The 21,179-nt window shown below is 47.5% G+C and overlaps 1 long non-coding RNA gene across 2 annotated transcripts in view; it reads right to left on the minus strand.

Annotated features, from left to right (window-relative positions):
- LOC119185219 (uncharacterized) overlaps positions 1-21,179 on the minus strand; it is a 93,998-nt gene that overhangs the window by 49,457 nt on the left and 23,362 nt on the right. Inside the window, exon 3 of one of the 2 annotated variants that reach the window (XR_012887708.1) lies at positions 6,175-6,449. The exons of the other annotated variant lie outside the window; for it this stretch is intronic. This is a non-coding gene — a long non-coding RNA (uncharacterized LOC119185219). The remainder of the gene's footprint in view (positions 1-6,174; positions 6,450-21,179) is intronic. 2 annotated transcript variants of the gene reach the window in all.

Raw genomic sequence — 21,179 nt, forward strand, 5'->3', positions numbered from 1 at the left:
TTCATCTGTTGACCTGAGATCAGGTTACTGGCAAATTCCGATGCACGCAGCTGACAAAGAAAAGACGGCATTTGTTACGACCGACGGACTTTACGAGTTCAACGTTATGCCATTCGGATTATGTATTGCTCCTGTGACATTCGAAAGATTTATGGACTCTATATTGCGTGGTTTAAAATGGCATATATGTATGTGTTACCTTGATGATGTAATTTTTGGCCGTACGTTTGAGGAGCACAACACTCGCCTAGACCTCGTGCTCAGCTGCATTGAAAAAGCTGGCCTTGTATTGAATTCAAAAAAGTGCCACTTTGGCGAGCGACAGACATTGGTGTTAGGACATCTCGTCGATAAAGATGGCATTAGACCTGACCCACAAAAGACCGCGGCCGTTGAATCGTTCGAGCGTCCTAAATCTGTGAAACAACTGCGTAGCTTCATCGGGCTCTGCTCGTATTTCCGCCGGTTCGTACCCAAGTTTGCGGATGTGGTTCACCCCCTGACGAGCCTTCTATGCAAGAACAGCCTGTTTCAGTGGACCTCCGAGTGTGATGCCGCTTTTCACAAGCTGAAGTGTTTGTTAACTTCGCAGCCAATACTTCGGCACTTCAATCCTTCGTCGCCCACGGAAATTCACACAGATGCAAGTGGCATCGGTATCGGTGCCATTCTCGTTCAGCGTTCTGGCAAGAAGGAACACGTTGTGGCGTACGCAAGTCGTTCTTTAAGCAAGCCTGAACGCAACTACACAGTGACCGAACAGGAATGCCTAGCGGTAGTCTTTGCCGTGCAACGGTTTCGCTCATACATCTATGGTCGCCCGTTCACTATCGTCACAGATCACCATTCCCTGTGTTGGCTGATCAACCTTCGTGACCCATCCGGCCGCCTCGCACGATGGGCAATTCGTTTGCAAGAACATGTCTTCATCTCATACAAGACTGGCCGTCTACACGCTGATGCGGATTGCCTTTCCAGAATGCCGCTACCGTCGACAGATTGTGAAGGCGATAACTTTGACCACCTTATCACTTCGCTGTCTGGCTTTCCCGATGCCGTGACTTTCGCCGCTGAGCAGCGTAATGACCCAAGCTTGAAAGCTCTCTTCCCTGGAGCGAGAAATTCATTAAGCGAAGGCCGATTCTGCGTCCGAAATGGTCTTCTTTACCAGAGAAACTTGTCCACGAGGGGCGCCCGCTTTCTGCTGGTTGTTCCTGCGTCCCTCCAAACGTCTGTTCTGCGTCTCACGCATGATGACCCCACCTCTGGCCATCCAGGCACCGCACGAACACTTAGTCGCACGAAAGAGCGGTTCTATTGGCCGAAAATGAGCAAAACAATTCAGAACTACGTGGCCAGCTGTATGCAGTGCCACAGCCACAAGCGGCCCTCCTCGGGTCCAGTTGGTCACCTGCAACCTGTAAAGCCTCCCGGTTCCCCTTTTGAAAAGGTCGGCATTGATCTGATGGGACCATTTCCACGCTCCTCAAAAGGTAACCGGTGGATAATTGTATGCGCCGACTACCTGACGCGGTACTGCGAGACGGCTGCCTTATGCTCCGCCACGGCAGTCCAGGTTTCGGAGTTCCTGTTGAACTCAGTCATCCTCCGACACGGACCTCCTCGCGTGATAATAAGTGACCGTGGTCGACAATTTACCGCTGATATTGTCGAATCATTACTTCGTTTGTGTGCCTCCAAGTTCCGACACTCAACTGCGTATCATCCGCAAACTAACGGCCTCACCGAGCGCACAAACCGAACGTTGATCAACATGTTGTCAATGTACGTCGCCTCTGACCACAAAAACTGGGATGAAGTATTACCGTTCGTCACGTACGCCTTCAACACGTCAAAACACGAAACGACAGGCTATAGCCCTTTCTATCTGCTCTACGCTCGCTCACCTCGACATACGCTGGACACTATCTTTCCTTTTGTCATCCATGACGATTTAACAATTCCTGAAACCTTGTGTCGTGCGGAAGAAACCCGTCGACTTGCCTGCTTACGTACACTGGCAGCGCAAGAGTCATCCAAAACTCGCTACGACAGTCAACACGGGCATGTAACCTATGCCCCCGGTGATCTAGTGTGGGTGTGGACCCCAATACGCAGACGTGGCTTGAGCCAAAAGCTACTGGCACACTATGCCGGTCCTTTTGTGATACTCCGTCGTGTCAGCGAGGTCAACTACGAAATTGCACGTGTCACCACTAGTGGCCGACATTCATGCAAGACGGAGGTGACGCATGTTGCCCGCCTGAAGCCATTTACACGAAGGATGCAAGAATGACTCGCCCAGAGGGCTTCGTCTGAGAGAGGAGGAATGATACAAAGTATCACTACCAGGAAAAACAAGGGAAGCGTGGGCAGAGAAGGAAGACGACGTTGCCTCCACTGCGATCCCCCTGAGTGGGTACGAGCCATGGCGGTGATCATCATCATTAGACTGTGATCGCGGACTCGGGGCCCATTAAAAACCCCCATTATTTACCTCGCCTTGTGTAAGATTAATTTACCTCGCCTTGAGTAACAATATTATAGAGATCTAACAGACAATAATACCAAGGAGAGTATACAGGAAGTTATTAGACCGAATTGCAATGCAAATGTGAAGAAAGAAAAGTGGGTGAACAGATAACTTGCCGTGGGCAGGATCCCAACCTGTGACCTTCAAATAACGTGTTCGATGCCTTACGAGTGAGCTCTCACGGCGGCTGTCCCCCCAGCCACTTTATTGGCTTTATATGTGAATTTAGAGAGAGAGAATAAAACATTTATTTGCAACCGAGGAAAGAGTGTCGGTGAGTGGGCTGCTAAGTCCCATTGGCACGGGCCGCTGTCCTTGCTCGTCTCAGGGGGCCTCTTGGGTCTTCGGATCTGAGCTGGACAGAACTGTCTCCCACCCTATAGTGTTGTGCTTTGCTCTGAGTTGTAGAGGTGTATTGTGTTGGCATTACCATACCATGTGTACAGGGTGGCTGTTTAAGTGATGCAGAACTTGCACTGTGATGCGTATGTGTTGGGATCTATTTTGGACATTATGTATGGATAGGGGTAAAACAAGGTCTGTAGGCGACGCCATGCTACCCGAGATTCTTTATTGAGCTTTGCCCCCGGGGGCGGAAGTTTCGGTCTTTCAAGTTTTTGATGTTCTAGAATATCTGTGTATGTTAGGAACGGGTCCATACGCATAGCCGACGGTGGGTGCGATATGCCGGAGTCGGAAGTCTGGAAGAGTAATTCTCGGGCCGAGGCATGGGCGAGCTCATTGCATCAAACTCCGCAGTGGCCGGGTATCCATATCAGCTGTTTCCATTCACCCTCTGAGCGTGAGGACGAGAGTTGTGCAAGATGTTGATGCGCAATGAGGCAAATGTAGCCTTTACGAAAATTTCGGTAGGCTGCTTTTGAATCTGTTAAAACGAAAGCGGACCTTGGGTTTCGTAGGGCGAGGGCGATTCCTGCTTCTTCCATACTAGTTGTGTCCGTGTCCTGGGCTGATATACAATCAGCCTGTTTTCCACAATGAATGACGCTGTACATTTGTTGTTCACTTGTACAGCTGCATCGACAAGATGTGCGGGACTTCCTTACAGACAGAGAAGTCACTATCGGCATAGGGGACCTTAACTCTAAACCCATCGCCATGGGTGATTTCGGTACTCCCCAAGGGGCTGTCCTTTCTCCGCTCCTCTTCAATATCGCCCTCATGCGCCTCCCGGAGGCCCTAAATGAAATTTCGCAAGTACGCCACGCCATATATGCTGATGACGTCACAATCTTGAGCCTGTCTGGTAACATGGGTCAGATAGCAGACGCCTTCCAACAGGCCGCCTCCATCGTAGAAAATATAGGACGCAAGAGTGGTCTGGAGTGCTCCCCAACTAAATCAGAAATAGTAGTATATAGAAACAAGGAATCTGACAATACATCCTTCAACGTGTAACTCAATGGAACGCAAATTAAAGAGTTTGAAACCACCCGAATTCTGGGGGCCCACTTTAATGATCGGGGTAACAACTCATTTGCTTTACATAAACTAAAAACGTCCTGCCTACAAATCTTTCGCATGATTAGTCGGGTGGCTAACCGACGACGAGGAATGAACGAACTTGACATAATGCGACTTATTCAGGCATTTGTCATCAGCCTCATAATCTATAGCTTTTTTTACCTGAGGGTCTTGAAAGCAGGCGAGCACAAAATAGACAGAGTCATACGTGTGACTCAAAAAGGCTCTGAACCTTCCCCCGTGGACCCTCACGGAACGTCTGCTTCAAATGGGGCTTCACAATACCGTATCAGAACTATGCACATCACACGAATCAAGTCATGCGCCTCGCCATCACTAAAACGGGGCGGAAAACACTATCAGAACTTGGCATCGAAGCCCCCATTGAGAAAAGGTGCAAACAACGTATCCCACATGAATGAAGGCAGGACTTCATCATCAAACCACTTCCACACAACATGCATCCTCAGTTACCCGAACATCGATGTCGGGCATGGGCAAAAGTGCACGACAACTATATGTGAATTTAAATGTGGGAGTGTCAGTCAGCGCCACCTGTAGCCATGGCGGCAAGTGTGGCACACTCTTTTATGAGCCTGTATGGCGTCACGTAGCACATGAACTTATTATGGGCTGGCAGCTGACCAATAGTTCCTCGTATATATATATATCTATATAGAAGTGTTTCTGCAGGTCCAGTGCTTTGTATGCGTTGAAAAACTACGAAAGAATGTGCAAAAATATTTTTTTCTTCCAACGTGTTGACCAGCCGAAACGTTGGAAGAAATGCACATTTTCGCACATTAGTTCGTCATTTCAGGATGCATGTATGTATGTGTGTGTACATATATATATATATATATATATATTTATATATATATATATCACTCTACATGAGTGATTAACTGTCTCCTTTGCCTTTCTGCAGATGGTCGTGCATGGATCCGGCCATCGAGTTACTCCGCACACAAAGGTGGATTTCCATTGCACAACCATTGCACAGTCGAAATACACCGAGCGCATCGACTGCTCCTTGATGCGCAACTGTCCATTTCAATGCTAATTAGTGTTTTCATAATAATAACAACAATAATATTTGATGGGGTGTATTGTCTCAAAACCCTGATATTATTCACAGACACCTAAGGGGAGGACCCGGAAACCTAGACCATCTGGTGTTGTTTAAGGGGACGCTGAAAAGGAAGAATGGCTTCATTGACAAACTGCACTCTGAGAGCTCAAATGCTATACGTTTCACGATCACAAGTTCGTTAATATTGGAGAAAATTGAGGTTAAAGCTTTGTGAAAAATGTTTAAAATCTGTGCATGGCATCAAAAACTTCAAAATTTATTTTTCGTATTTTCACCACATTGGCTCAGGTGAAGTTCGTATGCTAGGTCTATGGCATCAACAAATGACAAAGTACTCTATTCTTATTGATTAGGTGCTACGTAGGAGCCAGTAGACTTATTGAAAATAAATCTAGGATGTCATGGTGTTTGGTGTGGGAACCTGAAGGTGTAGTTGCTCGTTGTTTCAGTTTGCCCATTTTGTCACTTATCAAGCCCGGTGTTGCGGTAAAAGTTGTGGTTTTGGGGTTGTTAAATGGTACTGTACTGATACACGAAACTTCTTTTTTTTTTTTAGTGTCCCTACAATGTGCACTCACCTCTAAGCGGATGTGCAGCAAACATTATCGCCTCGGTATGAAATCCGGCACCGGAGGCCATTCTGCGACCTTTGGGTCAGTGGTGGAGCACCATAACCAGTGAAGCACCGCGACGGGCTGAGCATTTCTGAACTAGTGGGCTCTGTGAGGATGCCTTTCAGTGTGCTCTCAGCGGCACGACATTGTTCTACGAAAGGTTTCCTCACCCGCATTTCTCGTGTACAGTGAAATGTGACATTGGTAAACGCCCTGAACAGAGAGCTGCGGAAAGTGGTAACCCATGAAACAGATCATTGAAAGGGATGCCCACACTCCGAGAGAAGCTTAATATGCAGAAATTCACGTATACATTTTCTGGTGCGGACACCTGGGCACTTGAGGGAATGGCAAATGTTAGATTAGGTCTATCATTACTTTGTTCTCACTGCACAATCAATTTCTAAAAGGTGTGGTATGTATTTTCGGCATTGCCCTGTTTTTCTTACTTTTGTTGTGCCATATGATGTGTCGTCGTTCTCATGGCCGCTGCGAACTGTATTGTACCAAGGTACCCGTGGCCTCCTGCAAGGTCCCTTAAGAGAAGCTTGAAGCCATAGGTTTCTCCGCCAACAAGAAAAAACATTTATTGTTGTTGCTGTCGTCGACCTTGTTCTTGTTCTTTTTGTGAATGCAGCGCTTTATGGGTGTTCTGCCTTCAGCGTAGGTCATCCCGTTTTCGCAATATCTTTGACAAGTTTTGATTTTGAAGGAAAGACGTGAGCTGCAAGCAACAAGAGATTTTCACTAGCTCAAGCCACACGCAGTTTTACCGCGAAAGACGACGCCAAGAAGCTGGCCCAACAAGATTTGTATTGGGGCTTTTTCGTGTATCGTTATTATAGTTACGATGCAAAAGGACACACTCAAAGCCCAAGTTGATACAGAGGAAAGTGCTACGAATAACTTGAATATATATTGTGCTAACAAAACTGCTGCAAACACAGACAGAAAAGAATAGGCCCTGACAATGCAAATGCCGACAATTCATTGAAAGATGGCACTGCAGTACAGAAAATAATGAATACACACAAAACTCACGGAATAAATGTTCAATGGTGAAATATGGTGTGATTGGGGTCAAGGATTCGTGAAGTGAAAAATAAACTCAATAACGTTTCTGTCGCCCCACAAGAGCCTTAGTCACAATCTTGAATACTGCTGCTAACAATGCTGCCATGGATGCCTAAACGACAAGCTTTGGCCAACACAGAGCTTATGTGCACCTGTTCAGAAATGTCGCGAGCTGTCTGCACACGTGAACATCTGCAGCTTGAGGGTGAAGTTTATTACTTATGCGGGGTAGTCGAAGGCTGGCTTGCTGATCTTGTTGTGTATGTAACTGCATACCATTGTTCAATGAATGTGCAAGTGCATAGACGCCCGAATGAAGAAATGCATATCATATATCTATACAATATATCAACACGTGTGGGACTGAATGTGTGATTAATTTGTATTAAGGGGGGACGCGGCCCTAGAGAACCGAAAAATCGCGAAAAAGTTGGTTTTTGAAAAACCACATTTTTGGGTTGTATGTCTCATAAACTACCTATTCTGTAATTATCAGCACCTAATTCAACCGCAAAGTGCAAAAAAAATACTATTTTCGAGGCCGCCGTGGCGTCCAAAACAGGCGCAAATCCCGAAATCAAACCAAACTTCGCGCGCGCGCCATTCCCGGACTATGCGGTCGTCCCGCGCCATCTTGGTGTTGTTTCGACCATGAATTCTTTTCTCGTTCGCCGCCTTGCAAAATGGCGTCGGCAGCACAGTTGGGACGCTATTGGCGTTTTCCCGCGATGCGATGCGGAGCGCTGATTGGCTAGAGCAGCGCATTCATATCTCGCGGGAGAAAGCATGCCCGCCATTGGCTGCTGTGCAGCAGCGGGGGCGGTCGCTCCTCTAGATGGCGCGTCCAGCGCGCTCGCTTCGTTGTTGCTCTCTGCTCCGTCCGCCTCGACAGACGTCTGCTTACGAGCCGCTCTTCGCCTTGTGCTATCTTTTCGATCATTTTCTCTCGTTTTTTTTTTCTTTTTGCACTAGTTCTGTGCCTTTCGTCTTTGTTGTTGCGGGCGATGCCGGCAACGAAGCCGAAGTCAGTGCGGAAGTCCGGTGCGCGGAGGCGCGCTATGCGGCTTGTACGATCATCGAAATTCCGCTATTCTGCTGCGGGTGCCGACTGCGTAGACGCTTACAGCGACGGAACTGTGTTGTCGGCTGTCGCCAGTCGAGAATCCGACACATGGAGTGTGGCTGGAGCCGCAAATGCACGAGTGTTTCCGAGATCGCCGGGCTCAACACGTGCTCCGAATTGATGCCATCCAGTGTGACACCGAGTGCTTCTGATATCACCGGACCCAGCACTTCGTCTGAATCGGTGCCATCGAGCGTGACACCGAGTGCTTCTGATATCGCCGGACCCAGCACTTCGTCTGAATCGGTGCTGCCATCGAGCGTGAGTGGACCGTCGCTTCATCTGCGGACGCGTTTCCTAACGAAGGAAGAAATCGATGCGAATGCGAAACGTCGTGATGCCGTTCGCGCTGAACTTGAGTCTACGCCGGCGACGCAGAAGAAATTTCAACTGATGCAGCCGGCTCTTGCACCTGCAGTGACAAGTGAGGGCGAACATTTTTCGCTCGTTCAAAGGAACATCTTTAACGTCGTGCTCAGCCGCACAGTGTGCAAAGAATGTTTGAAAGGTGCTATGACTGTCCGAGAGAGCACCAAGCTTGGACTTGCAACAAAGCTTGAAGTCATGTGCGCCTCTTGTGGCACCGTCGATAAAGACTTGAAGTCGTGTGCACCTCTTGTGGCACCGTCGATAAATTATGGACATCACACCGCAAAAAGGACACGCAGGCCTTCGATGTAAACGTCCACGCCATAATGTCTATAAAGCAAATAGGCAAGGGGCAAACAGCTCTTAAGGTGGTGGTCCCACTCCAGTGGCAAGAGCTCGACATTTTAGTCGTTTACTGGCTCACTGTGCTTGCTCTTCTCAATGAAAGAATATGAGTTCTATTGCATTAAAAAGTTTACGTTCTCCGCTTTCTAATGACAACTAGTATTTTCGCCTAGTCTGGAGTGTTATTTCATGGCAATTAAAACAGTGTGAGCAAAAAACAGCGTTTTTGCTGTACAAGCCTCCGTTGTACTGCCGGTGCAGCAAAACTGTCCAACATAACGAAATGAAATTTGCTGAGCCTTTTAACGAAGCGTTATGCAAGGTTTCTATGAAGAGATAATGCCAGTAAAGCAATTAGAAATTGATGCACGCTCTAATAAAAATGGGAAAAAGAATGAAAGTTTATGAGTAAACAACTTTTTTTCTATTTTGTGCAGAACAACAATATTGAATGGGTTTCCAGGCTACAATGTACATTACGTGTACGCGAAGTTGTTTTGTGTTCTGATGAACAGTTCTTGAATTATTACTCCTTCAATACGGCAATTTATGGCGCTACTTGGTCAGGCATTACCGACGAAGGGACAAAACTATCCAAGCTGAAACTCTGAAATCTTCAATAATAAATCAGCAAGCCTTTCCCTAGGTTTCTATGAAGAGAAAATTGTCGTAAGTTAATTAGAAAATTTGTAGGACAGCAGTGAATTTAGCTCATTTTTCTGCTTGCCAGGTTCATGCAAATTTCCTTTTTTTTTGTCTTTTGTAGGCTAATTCACAAGTATTGCACATTAGCAGGACCATGTAGTGTCTTGTAATCACCAGTACTCCCTAACTTTACGAAGCGGTGCTTGAAACAAAAGATTTTTCAAAAATAATAAAGCTCGCAAACACTTTCTGACGGTGACGCCATCTGTCAAAAAAAAACATCAAGTTGTTTCACGTCAGTTCCGACGTTCGTCAAAAGTGGCGCTTCTAAACATAACTAAGCGGCCAAAACAGGGATGGACTTCTTTAGACTTCAGTGGCTAAATCCTGCTGAAAAAGAAAGCAAGAGAAGGAGAGAGAGAAAGGAAGAAGGGAATAAAGGGTGTTGCACTGTACATCAGGAATGCATAGCCAGCAGGTTAGGCTATTGTGCCAAAGATTCCAGGAATTGCTTGGTTGCTCGCCTTTGTACTCAGGTGACTGTAGAAGTGTTTTTGAAGGACGCAAAGAACTGGACCTTGCCTCCCCATATTTTTGAAGCCCTTAGGACATTATCTGAAGTGGGCTTTCCCATGGCAGCCAGTGTATGTGTGTTTGAATATTTCACATGATGCTGGTTGAACTAGGATAACAATGGACTTTTTTTTGGGAGACTAGCCTGGGCATGCGAAGTGGTGCAAGTGGTGGTGACTTGACGCCATGTTTTGGGGGAATAACAGAGCCAAACAGCTTCTATAAATGTTGCACAGGGCGGCGACAGGTGCGAACTGAAGGGCACCTGGCGTCATTTGCAAATTATCCCGAAAAATACCAGGCCTACGAGATTTTTCTACCGGGCCGTGGCGGATAACTTCGGAGGCCACGGACTCCCAGTTTCGATTTCGGTGATCTCCACTGGAGGCGCTGTTCGGACCTGAAATAGTAAATATACGGCTGGTATTGTGAGCCATATGTCAACAAAGAGCGTTAAGGGAAAAGTCAGGGAGGCGGAGAGGATTTACTGGATGGCAGCTATGGAGAAAAAACCGGCTTTGAGTAACTACCGAAAGGGAAAAAATGAAATAAGGAGGGAGGCATTTTACGATAATTCAAGGGGAAGCGCTTTACTGTTTGAAGCGAGATCGGGTTGCCTTAGAACGCGTAGTTATAAAGCAAGATTCAGTAAAGAAGAAGAACAATGCACATGCTGCGGGAAAGATAAGGAAACGGCGGAGCATGTTCTGATTGAATGTGGAGATATCCACCCAGGTGTACGTTTGGGCACGAGCCTACAGGAAGCCTTGGGTTTTAGGGACAACAATGGAAAGCTGAACACACCCGCGATTGAAATAAGTAAGAGACGGTTAGAGTATTGGTGGCAGAAAATTAGAGAGAAAGGACAAAAATAAATATTGGAAAAATAAAATATGGACAGTGTGCCGTAAATGGCAGAGAACTTAAGCTGAAAATTTACCTTTTTTTCCATTAAGATAGAATTTATCGAAGTAGAGGCATTAGGCCAACATAAAAAAAAAAGGGAAAAAAAGGTTTTTTTTTTTTTTTCTTGTCGAGCCTGGTGGCATACTTGTCACCACCCCGTTATAAAGGGGACGCTCATAGCATCCATCCAAGGCCCATTGACTCTGATGATTTGAGGCTGATCACTTTGTATCGGGCGGGCAAGATTAATTCGCCCTAACCAGAGAACAAAAAAAAACACCTATCAAGTAAATAAACTAAAACACTCCACAGGCGTACACACCCCGTACCAGTTCGTATAGTTAGTCTGCAGGCCTTCAATTTTTCTCCACATAAATCACTACCTCTGTATTGTGCGCCACCACTGCAACAGCCTTGTTGGATGGATGGATGATATGAGGGTCCGGGTTATAATGGGGTGGTGACAAGTGTGCCACCTGGCTCGACAAAAAAATTTTTTTTCTTTTTTTTATGTTGGCCTTTGCAAAATAGTGAGGGACCCCTGGCCAATACCCTCTAGACTAGCTGAGGCCTCTTGGTGGCATCCATCACACTATGATGGATGCCGCGTTCTCAGAAATGCCCATTGCTACGCCCTGGGAATCCATTGTTCATGCTGTCTCCACCTGTAAAACTTCTGCTTCCCTGAATGCTTTTCTCCCTCTAAACATGTTCACCACTCCACATTCATACGAAGGGGCAGGATCAGCACCAAGACTTCTCAAAACGTACTTCAGGAATGTCACGCCTCATTGCAAGTTTCCTCTTCCACTGAGAGAAAGGAGAAAACGAAAGAAAGGAAAGACAGGGATTAGTGGTAAATGGGAAAAAAATTATTCGTCTGCTAGTCTGTGGTTGAGGCTTTCGTGTGGAAAACAAGCTTACTCGCATATGCGCAGTAACTCTTTTGCAAGCCGTTAGTTAGCGAGCCATAGTTCCCCGACTGCAGCGAAAAGTGCGGATGGCTGCGTGAACTCTAGCGTTCCCAGCCGCGCGCAGCAAAGCAAACGTAACACGTCCCGACGCCTACTGAAGTTTGGAAACACAGGAATAAAGCTTGCACTGCGCGAAATAGACAACACGCGCACAATTTATAACAACCTATAGCAAAACTAAATTTAGCAGATAATCCCTTTTCTCATGTAGATCATGTGATGTCTTATTTTCTAGGCACCCTTCACTGGCCAGAAATAAAGTTTTTCAACCAACCAACCTTCACTGACCAGAGCGCGAGACGTAGCTCATTTACCGTCTCAGTATCGCTCGCATCAGCCGCTAGACACCTAGTAAATGAGGCGTTCGCACTAAACATAGGCGCGCTCAAGCGTGCCCCTCCGATGGACCTAGGCATATGTGTGAGCCGCCTATCCCCCGTCCCCCAAATGACAAATGTGGTGCCGGGACCAATTTTGCAGCTTCCACTCGCTAGGCCAGGGGTCTCAATCAGCTAGCGTGCTGCAATCACGAAATTTAGTCCCACAAGTGCCGAGACACTGAAGATGATAAAAATATAGAGGGGGGGGGGAGAGGCACAGCGAATTTGAATAAAATGTCACCTAACGTTGTCATTGAAAGAACGCCTTTCCAGTATCCTATAAATGGGTCATTTGACGTCAAAAGGGTTTTGACGTCAAGTTTCGAAAAAAAAAAAAAAACACATCACTAAAGACTTCCACAATGTCTAAAATCTGGACGCCGATTCTGAAATAGAGAATTTTCGAGCCACGGTGAAGTTTCAATTCATAGTGACCGCACGGGGTGCCTCAAGAAAAAAAAGAATGGTTGAGACCAGTGCCGTCTCTGCAGCTTGCGAGTACTCTTTAGCAAAGTAAAAAAATTTATTCCGTGCGAAGCCGCGGGCGCCCTTTTTCAAACCCTTGCGCTAAGTTGCATGCTCCGGGGCTTCTGTCGCATCTCAAAAATGTCCGTCGGCGAAACGTGAAAAAAAAAAGAAGGCTGTTTTTGAACAGCCTTCTTTTTTCGCGATGGTTTTCGCGATGGTCATCACATATGCTGGCGCTATGAGTGCTCGCATTGGTGAGCGCGTGCGAATTTCCTACAACACCGTTTTGTGTGATCGCTTCGTTTACCACACCACTGTGCTGCGGCTCTGAAACGAATGAGAAGATCTGCAGTGCCATGTGCGCGAACTGATCAGGCTCTGACAGGTGCGCCGTCACAAGCCCTTCAAGTGCGCAGGGTGTGTGCGAAATATTTACCCCAATAAAACTCGCAAGGTCCCTTGTGCATTTGACTAAGAGGATTCGAACGCCAAAGCCGCCTTCTTTTTCTTCTCAGTCGACTGCATTGATCCCCTTCCCGAAAGCTTTCCGCACCTCACGCGGTTTGTCAGTTCCTCGGGGATCTGCCCACCTTTGACCAAGCGGCGATGTCACGTGATGACGTCATGACAAAAATTTTGGTGATCTGTGACGTCATAAGGTGACGTCAACCAACGATTTTTTTTTTTTTTTTTTTTTTGTAGCACTCACGTAGATGGCGACGGGCACTTTTCGCGCTAGATGAGGCCTCTAAACTTTCCCAACCATGTGTACTGTGCTGTTTATTTTGTAGGGGAGCGCGAATATTAACTTTTCACATTGAGTCAAATACTGCCAAAGGCAAATCAACTTAATTAAAGACCTCCTTTTTCAATTAGAAATCTAATCGAATATGGTATTATTAGAGTTCTTGTTCAAGGTTCGCTCTAAATTCATTTCCATAAAAGTTATTTCCGAAGCACACAAGGAAAGTGCTGCTGTTTGCGTGATAGTTGTATAAGTGGAGTATACTTGGGGAAGCAACCAAACAAATAGACATGGTCACATGGCCGATCGAGAGATAGCTCTAAAGTGTTGAAATAAACCCATACAGTAAAGAATTTATATATACGCATATACGTATCTTCATTATTTCACTGAGTGACAATCACTTATCCACAAAGTATACAGTCACATGTAAGCAATGTTCTTTGAGTTGCATTGCTTGCTTCACGTGTTCGCTTGTGAATAAAACAATTTAGTTGCTTAGGCGGTGGTTGCAAATGAAGCACGGCTTTCCGTTTTACGTGGGACGCACTTGTGCAAAGCGATACACAATAAAGGGGTGCATTATACAAGCATCGGTATATGACTACTACGAATACTAATGTGAAAAAACGGAACTGCGACTGTTGTGAATTTATCTGAACTAGAAGATAAAAACTGTATCCTTCTCAAGTATACAAGCACATGGACGAAAGGATGGGAAATTCCGCTCGATGCTGAAGTCTATTCGGCACCTGCAGCCTTTCCCAGTCTGTGAGAAAGGGATAAGCTGAAAATGATGATGATATATGGTGTTTTTTGGCGCAAGGGCCATTTGATGGCCAAAGAGCGCCAGTTCATGAGACAGGAATGTGGACAATGATTGTGATTAGCGGCTGTATAAGGGCCATAGAATTCCTCGCGGTAATGCGGGTAAAAACATACAAGTGATAAAATCATGACCATGCCGTGAAAGGTGTGTGTGGTGCGAATAGATGAACAAAGTTGGTGATAATAAAAGACGATGGTGGATACGTATGGCATTAGCACAAGTGCCTCATTCGTTCATACCCTTGCGTCCAAGGGCCGTGAGGCACGTGCTTTCTTGTGTAGCCACCGCAGCAAAAACCTCTCAGGAGAGGTCGTGCTACGGAATGCCGGGGTATATGATATGAAAACTATGAGTTTCTTTTAAAAACGCTAGCAATGATTTATAACTAAAAAGCGGTTCCCTACCGACGAACATTGCAGGGTGTAAAGGTATATGTTGTCGGTAGGGTAATGGAAAGTATTGTTTTCTTATACTGTCCAATTGCTTGCACTGAATTAAAATGTGAAGAACTGTTAGTGCTTCACCACATCTGTCACACAATGGTGGGTCGCCATTGGACAAAAGATATGAGTGTGTCGTGTATGTGTGTCCTATCCTGAGTCTCGTTAATATTACCTCTGTATGACGTGATTTTGATACTGGTGGCCAATGGCCAAGGTGTGGCTTGATAATGTGTAGTTTGTTTTGTGTGTGTGTATCCCATTTGCTCTGCCAGTAGTCCCTGAGGTTTCGTTTGAGAGACGGCTTAAGATCAAGGGCCGGGATTGATATGGATGTAATGGCGGTGCTCTCATGGACGGATGCAGCGAGCTGATCCGCCCTCTCGTTGCCTTGGATCTCACGGTGCCCTGGCACCCAGCACACTACAACATGTTGGTTGAGTGTGTAGAGTGTGCATAAAATGGAGTAAAGTGAAACGAGGACAGGGTTTTTTTGTTTTTTAAGACTGTGCAGAGCCGTTACCACACTGAGGGAGTCTGTATAAATTACTGCTTTTTGTATTTGTAATTGTTTAATGTGTTTAGCTGCCACAAGTATCGCGTAAGCTTCCGCTGTGAAGATACTTGTGCCTGGATGTAGAAGGCCAGCATCCGAAAAGGAAGGGCCAACAGCAGCGTAGGACACAGAGGAGTTAGACTTGGAGGCATCTGTAAAAAACTCAGGACGTGTGTATTTCTGTTGAAGTTCCAGGAAATATGTTCGGATATGGGCAATGGGCGCATGTTTTGTAACCTCTAGAAAAGACACATCGCAGTCTATAGTCTGCCACTGCCACGGTGGCGGGTATGCTACAGGAGCCATTAAACTGTGTTCGAGTGACACTCCAGTGTCCTCAGCTAGACCCTTCAGGCGAACTGAGAAGGGCTGCCTCATTGAAGGCCTGTTTTGAAAAAGAATGGAGCTCGGCAAGTCATTAATAGTAGAGTATGAGGGGTGCCTCTTGTCTGCTTTCACCTTAAGGAAGTATACAAAGGACATGTAGGTTCTTTGCAGATGAAGCGACCACTCATTTGACTCAACATAAAGGCTTTCTACGGGGCTGGTGCGAAAAGCACCCGTAGAAAGGCGGATGCCCAAATGGTGCACGGGGTCCAGCATCTTCAAGGCACTTTGAGTAGCAGACCCATAGACAACGGCCCCATAATCTAAGCGGGTGCGAATGAGGCTTTTATAGAGGTTCATGAGGCATTGCCTATCACTACCCCACGTAGTACGTGACAACACTTTTATAACATTCATGGCTTTTAAACATTTTGTTTTTAAATACTTGATGTGCGGTACGAAGGTCAACTTGTTGTCCAAGATTAAGCCTAAGAATTTATGCTCCGCATTGACAGACAGACGTTGACCGTTCAGTTCAATGTCAGGTTCTGAGTACACACCTCTCTTTCGGGAGAACAAGACACAGGTACTTTTTTCTGGGTTCAGCCGGAATCCGTTTTCCTCTGCCCATTTGGACACCTTGTTTAAACCTAACTGAACCTGCCACTCACACATTGCTAGGTTGCATGACTTAAAGCCAAGCTGGACGTCATCGACATATGTGGAATAGAACATGTTGCGGGGGATGGACAGGTGCAAGGAATTCATTTTGATAATAAAAAGTGTACAACTAAGTACACCACCTTGTGGTACCCCCGTTTCTTGCACAAATGTTTGGGAGAGAATACTGCCCACACGGACACGGAATTTCCGATTGGACAAGTAACTCTCAATTATGGAAAGCATTCTACCGCGCACACCCAGGTGAGACAAGTCTGCCCTCGGCCTTCCCCCCAACACGTCCACCGATCGTCTTCTCCGTTTGGGTGTACACAACACGCTCGACGAGTTGATTGAGGCTCACCGCTCCGCTCAAGTGCAACGCCTTTACCGTTCGCCGACCGGTCGCCACATCCTTTCCTCCATCGGCCACGACACCTCCTCCCACCCTCCGGATCTGGTCTCATTACCCCATGCTATTCGAGCGGCGTTCTACATCAAGCCGCTACCTAAGAATATGCTGGCGGGCCACCACGACGCTCGCCGCCAAGCCCGTGCCGCCATGCTTCACGCAAAGTACGCCGACCACCCGGCCGTCGCCTACGTAGATGCGGCCCGATACAATGCACGCAGGGACGCCTTCGTAGTCGTTTCCGTGTCGCCCTCCTCAGCTCCTTTGGGGCCGACCATCACGGCTGGCACCGTCAGAACGCCTTACGCCGTCGAGGCGGAGGAAGTGGCCATTGCTTTGGCCGCGACCTCGGCTGACGCAAGCGTCATAATCAGCGACTCGAAACAAGCCATCTCGAATTTCGCGCGAGGTCTCGTCTCGCCTACCACCTTACGGCTACTTCGGCCCCTACTGCAGCAAGATGAGCAGTGCCGCATAGAACTGATCTGGGTCCCCGCCCACTCGGGTCACCCCGGCAACGAGACAGCTCACCAACGCGCTCGAGGATTCGTCGACCGAGCGGTGGGCCACTCAGAGTCGGACGCCCTGGTGCCGGAGCCCCTGGTCACCTACCACGACATCACTCAGCACTATCGCCTCGAGCGATATTTCTATTCACATCCTCACAGCAGCCTTCCCAAGCGGTCCGAGATCGCCTGGCGTCGCCTACAGACCCGCACCTTCCCGTGCCCCCTCGTGTTTTCATACATGCACCCAGGTGCCATCGATCCACGCTGCTGCCTGTGCGGCAACGTTGCCTCGTTGAACCACATCCTCTGGGGCTGCCCGGAGGATCCCCCGCCCGCCGACCTCCTTTGCTCACCCCCCACCGAGGGACAATGGGAGGCCCTTCTCTCCAGCAACGACATAGACATCCAGACACGGGTCCTGAAACGAGCGGAAGAAGTCATCGAGAAGCACAGCCTGGCAGCCTTCGTGGCTTAGCCTCCCTTACCCCTCACCCCTTCGACTAATAAAGTTGTTACTCACTCACTCTTAATATGCCGAAACGCCATGTTGTGTCGTAGGCCTTCTCTATATCGAGAAACACAGAGAGGAAGTATTGTTTGTGGGCGAAAGCGTCTCGGATCTGTGCCTCGATACGCACCAGATGGTCGGTGGTGGATCTACCCTCTCGAAACCCACATTGGTATGGGTCGAGCAAATTGTTTGTTTCTAAGTAGTGGAGTAAGCGGCAATTAATCATTTTTTCAAATAGCTTGCAGAGGCAGCTTGTTCACGCTATAGGTCTGTAACTTGATACAGTAGAGGGATCTTTTCCCTGCTTCAAAATTGGAATTATAACAGCCTCCTTCCAGGAGGAGGGGATCACACCCGAAAACCATATGCGACTGTAAAGAGAGAGGAGGGTTTCTTTAGTTTCGGAGGGTAGTTCCTTCAGCATCGCGTACATTACGTTGTCAGAACCTGGGGTAGATGTATTACAGCAGCTGAGTGCTGTTCGCAGTTCTGCTAAGCAGAATGGTGCATTATATGCCTCATTTCTTGCGGACTTTCTTTCTAACTTTTGTTTTTCTGTTCGTGCCTTGTAATTCTGAAAGTATTCGGAGTAGTTTGAGGAGCTCGATATGTGTTCGAAATGTGTGCCAAGAAAGTTGGCTTGATCCTCCAAGCTTTCCCCGAGGCTATTAACTAGTGGAAGAGAATACGTTTGTTGGCCCTTAATTTTCTTTATCTTATTCCACACTTTTCCCTCGTCTGTGTACGAGTTGATACTCGATATAAACTTTGTCCAGCTCTCTCGTCTAGCTTGTCGACGCGTTCTCCTTGCCTGCGATTTGACCCGCTTGAAATTTTCCAGGTTTTCTGCTGTAGGGGAATCGCGAAGCAACGCCCATGCTTTGTTCTGAGTGGTCCGCGCTTTCCTGCATGCGTCGTTCCACCATGGGACTCGCCGTTTAGAACACATGCCAGTCGTTTTGGCAATACATTTAGATGCGGCATCAAGTATAAAAGCTGTAAAATACGTGACAGCGTCATCTATGGTCAGGGCAGACAGCTCAGTCCATGTCATGTGTGTAAGAGTTCTATACCCTTCCCAGTCAGCTGAGTCAATCTTCCATCGAGGAACCTGCGGGGGTAGTTGATCTTTGTTCGGCGCACTCAGGATGATTGGGAAGTGATCACTCCCATAAGGGTTCTTAAGAACGTTCCACTTAAAAACAGGTAAAAGGGACGGTGATGAAATGCTAAGATCTATGGAGGAGTATGTGTTGTTTGCAAGGCTAATATATGTAGGCTCCTTCATATTTAAAAGACATAAACTAGAAGAGAAAAGGAGCTGCTCAATGAGACGTCCTCGCGCATCACAGTGAGCATCGCCCCACAGGACATTGTGTGCATTAAAATCACCTAGAACCAGAAATGGCTCTGGGAGTTCATCTATTAATGATTCCAGATCACGTCTGTGTAGCTGTTGATGCGGTGGTATGTACACAGAACATATGGTAATGAGTTTGTTAAAAAGTACAGCTCGAATGGCCACTGCTTCCAGGGCCGTTTGGAGCTTCAAATGCTGGCATGCTATACTACGATCGACTATAATGGCTACACCGCCAGATGGTACGACAGGATCCTCCCGGTCTTTCCGGAAAATAATATATTGTCGTAGAAAGTCCTTGTGCTTAGGAGTTAAGTGCGTTTCTTGCACACATAGCACTTTCGCGTTAAACTTACACAGAAGCTCTTGGATGTCATCTAAATTTCTAAGCATTCCCCTTACGTTCCACTGTATGATTTTGTCCATTGTGGAAATAAAAAAGGAAAAAGTGCTGTGTGCAAAGAAGACGGGGATTAACTCATTTTACAGGGCCTTTGTCAGGCCCTGTAATCGGCGTTCTGTCCTTTTTGGGGCGGTCGAGCGAAGCTCGCCGCTCCTTCGGCGCTTCCTGCGCCGTTTGGCTTGAACTGGTGTCCATAGCCTCTTGCGAGGCACTGGACACCCGCTCTAAAGAGCGATCTGTGCGTCGCTTAGACTTCGCCTCGATCGACGAAGTCTTTGTCCCCACCGAGCTGGGGGTTGATGAAGCCCCCTTGGCCTCGTGATTGCCCTGGCTGCTGCCAGAGCTTGTAGAGGCCACTGGTGTGGACAGGGTGAATGTGGGCAGGGCAGCGCTGGCTGCTCCCGCCGTAGGGGCTTGTGGCGTTGGCCTCGGCACGCCAGGCGCGGTCCGGGCAACTGCCAAGGGCCTTTGTGGTGCCGCCCCTCGTTGCACCACTTCGGCGAAAGGTGTTTTTAGTGCCATTGTTAACGACATCCGTTGTCTTGCTTCCCTGAATGTGATATTTTCCTTTACTTTTATAGCTATTATTTCTTTTTCTTTTTTCCAGGCTGGGCACGCTCTGGAGTATGCGGGGTGACTACCTTCGCAGTTAGCACAGAGGACCTCATCATGTCTACATTCATCAGCATTGTGGCCGGTTGTGCCACACTTAGCACAGATCAGCTGCCCTCGGCAGCTCTGGGATGCATGACCAAATCGCTGGCATTTGAAACAACGCCTCGGGTTTGGAATGAAAGGTCGGACATGGAGTTTTACATAGCCAGTTTCGAGAGTTTCAGGTAAAGTGGTTGAATTGAAGGTGAGTATCAAGTGCTTTGTTGCTATTTCATTGTTGTTACGTCTGATTTTGATGCGCTGGACATGTATCACACCTTGGTCCTTCCATCCATCAAGAAGCTCTTCTTCACTCAGCGTCATCAAATCTTCGTCCGATACCACGCCCTTCACTGTATTCATGGTACGATGTGCGCTCACTGAGACGGGGATGCTGCCAAAGGCTACAAGGTGCGAGAGTTTATTGTACTGTTCTTTGTCTTTTAATTCAAGAAGCAGATCACCACTTGCCATCTTCGTGGCCTTATAACCGGTTCCAATAGTCTCTCTCAAGCACTTGGCTACAAGGAAGGGTGAGATTGCTCTAGCTTTTGTAGACGATTGTTCGCAGTGAAGGACATGGTATTTTGGGAAAGTTTCTCTGTTTTTAGGCCAAAGTAGTAAAGTTGCGTCGGTGCGTACCCTTTTCGAGGCACGATCAGTTAGCGAGGGGGTCGAGGATCCCATGGGAAAATGTGGATTTTTCGGTAACGGCGCCTACCACCCACCATGGAGTCCAACAAGGGGACGTGGCAGAGCATGTGGGCATGTCTGCGCAACGCCAGCAGTACGCAGTTACTATAACCCAATGTGGTTTACCCTAGTTTGGATAGCCACACAAGGTTAACCCTTGCCGCCAGGAAAAATTGGAAGTAAAATGAAGTGAGGAGGAGACAGGAAAGATGTAAAGTGAGAACAAAAGACGAAGATATAGGGAGAGAAAGATAGGAAAAGGCGACTGCCGATTTCCCCTGGGTGGGTCAGCCCAGGGGTGCCGTCTACGTGAAGCCGGGGCCAAAGGGGTGTGTTGCCTCTGCCGGGGGGCCTGAAAGGTCCAATCACCCAGCGTCGGCTCAACCCCCAGGATCCCCTTTTCCCCGGACACGGCAAAGCCACGCACGGCTAGGCGTGGGAGGGAGTAGAAACTCCCCTGTTAGCTCGGGTCCGTGGTGTCGCTACACACCAAACGCC

This window comes from Rhipicephalus microplus, chromosome X, assembly GCF_043290135.1.
Source record: "Rhipicephalus microplus isolate Deutch F79 chromosome X, USDA_Rmic, whole genome shotgun sequence".
Classification (NCBI taxonomy): Eukaryota; Metazoa; Arthropoda; class Arachnida; order Ixodida; family Ixodidae; genus Rhipicephalus; species Rhipicephalus microplus.